Raw genomic sequence first — 2,102 nt, forward strand, 5'->3', positions numbered from 1 at the left:
AAACCGGAAACGAAATTTTTAAGGAAACTAAACCTTATCGAGAGATGGAAATTTGACTGGACAATGGACATAAGTAGAATTGTCTATTTAAAAAAAAATCAGCTTTGAAATTAATTATTATAGCTTTAATTAAAAAAAAAAATTAGGTTGCAATAATATTATACGTTGCTATTGGATACGCTCAATATATGCTTCGATTTTAGAATAGGAATATAAAAAAACTATTTCATTAATATAATTTATATTTTAATATATGATTTTATTTAATTATTTTATAATATATTAGTTCATTTAATAGTAGTATTGTGTTAATTAACCATATAGGCCCTACTGCATACCATTGCAGTTTTGCAACAATACTTTACAAGTAATCTATTACTGTCTAATTTAATCTTACTTATTTTCTTCGTTGTATTTATACGGTTTCATGATTTGCTGTTCAGAGCTTAAGCTTCCCTTTCCTTTAGCCAGCCACCATGCAGTCCATCCAGTTGTTTCTCGCTATTTTAGCTGTGGCCTATGCCGGTGTGTCCGCGCCTCTGACCACAGCCAACATTGACGCGTTTCTAAAATCTCACAACGATGTGAGGGCGGCTGTCAAGATTCCAGCCCTAGTAAGTTGAACGTTTCTTGAATTACTTAGTAAGTTGACCGTTTTTTGATATGTTAGTAGGTTGACAGTTTCTTGATATACTTAGTAAGTTGATCTCTGATGATATATTTATTAATTTGACCTTTTCTTGATATATTTAGTTAGATAAACGTTTCTTGAAATACTTAGTAAATTGACCGTTTCTTGATATACTAAGTTAGATGGCCTTTGATGATATATTTAGTAAGTTGACCGTTTCTTGATATATTTAGTAAAATTACAGTGCGTTGAAATATTTAGTATGTTAACCGTTTGCTAATATATTTAGGACGTTGATTGTTTGTTGATATATTTAGTAAATTCACCGTTTGTTGATATATTAAGTAAGTTGACCGTTTCTGGATAGATTTAGTAAGTTGACCGTTTCTTGATAGATTTAGTAACTTGACCGTTTCCTGATAGATTTAGTACGTTCATCGTTTGTTGATATATTTATAAAAATTTGATCGTTTCTTGATACCTTTTAAGTTGACTGCAAACATTCCCAGTTAGTTGACAACCAAAAAGAAGAGAGCTATATTGCCAATCATTGTTGACGTGTTAAGAAATCACATCAAAAACAATGCTAGTTTATTGTTAACTTTATTGATGGGTTAACACTAAATCTAACATCCAGTTATGCTCGAGTGGTTTCTCTCAGTGTTAATACACATACACATACACATACACATACACATACACATACACATACACATACACATACACATACACATACACATACACATACACATACACATACACATACACATACACATACACATACACATACACATACACATACACATACACATACACATACACATACACATACACATACACATACACATACACATACACATACACATACACATACACATACACATACACATACACATACACATACACATACACATACACATACACATACACATACACATACACATACACATACACATATACATACACATACACGTAAACTAAGGACAGCAATCCATGTAGTAGATAAAAATCAGAAAACAAACAAGAGTGAAGCCCCTTGGGTGCTAAGGACAGCAATCCATGTAATAGATAAAATCAGAAATCAAACAAGAGTGAAGCCTATTGAGTGCTAAGGACAGCATTCCATGTTGTAGATAAAAAGATATCGAACAAGAGTAAAGCCCCTTGTGTGCTAACGACAGCAATCCATGTTGTAGATCAAAAGATATCGAACAAGAGTGAAGCCCCTAGGGCTATGCATTTACCAACTGTGGTTTCCTTTTGGGATCTTCTACGTATTGCTTAGCATAACCTGATTAACACAGAGAGAGAGAGAGAGAGAGAGAGAGAGAGAGAGAGAGGGAGAGAGAGAGGGAGAGAGAGAGGGAGAGAGAGGCAACCTCTGATCTCTTCATTCAATGCCCGGTATTTGACCATAGGACATCAAAAGGCCGACACGGACAAAAGGCCGACATGGACAAATGCCGACAAG

This window comes from Physella acuta, unplaced genomic scaffold (genome assembly GCF_028476545.2).
Source record: "Physella acuta isolate Inbredline_101_S28 unplaced genomic scaffold, ASM2847654v3 ptg001324l, whole genome shotgun sequence".
Taxonomy (NCBI): Eukaryota; Metazoa; Mollusca; class Gastropoda; family Physidae; genus Physella; species Physella acuta.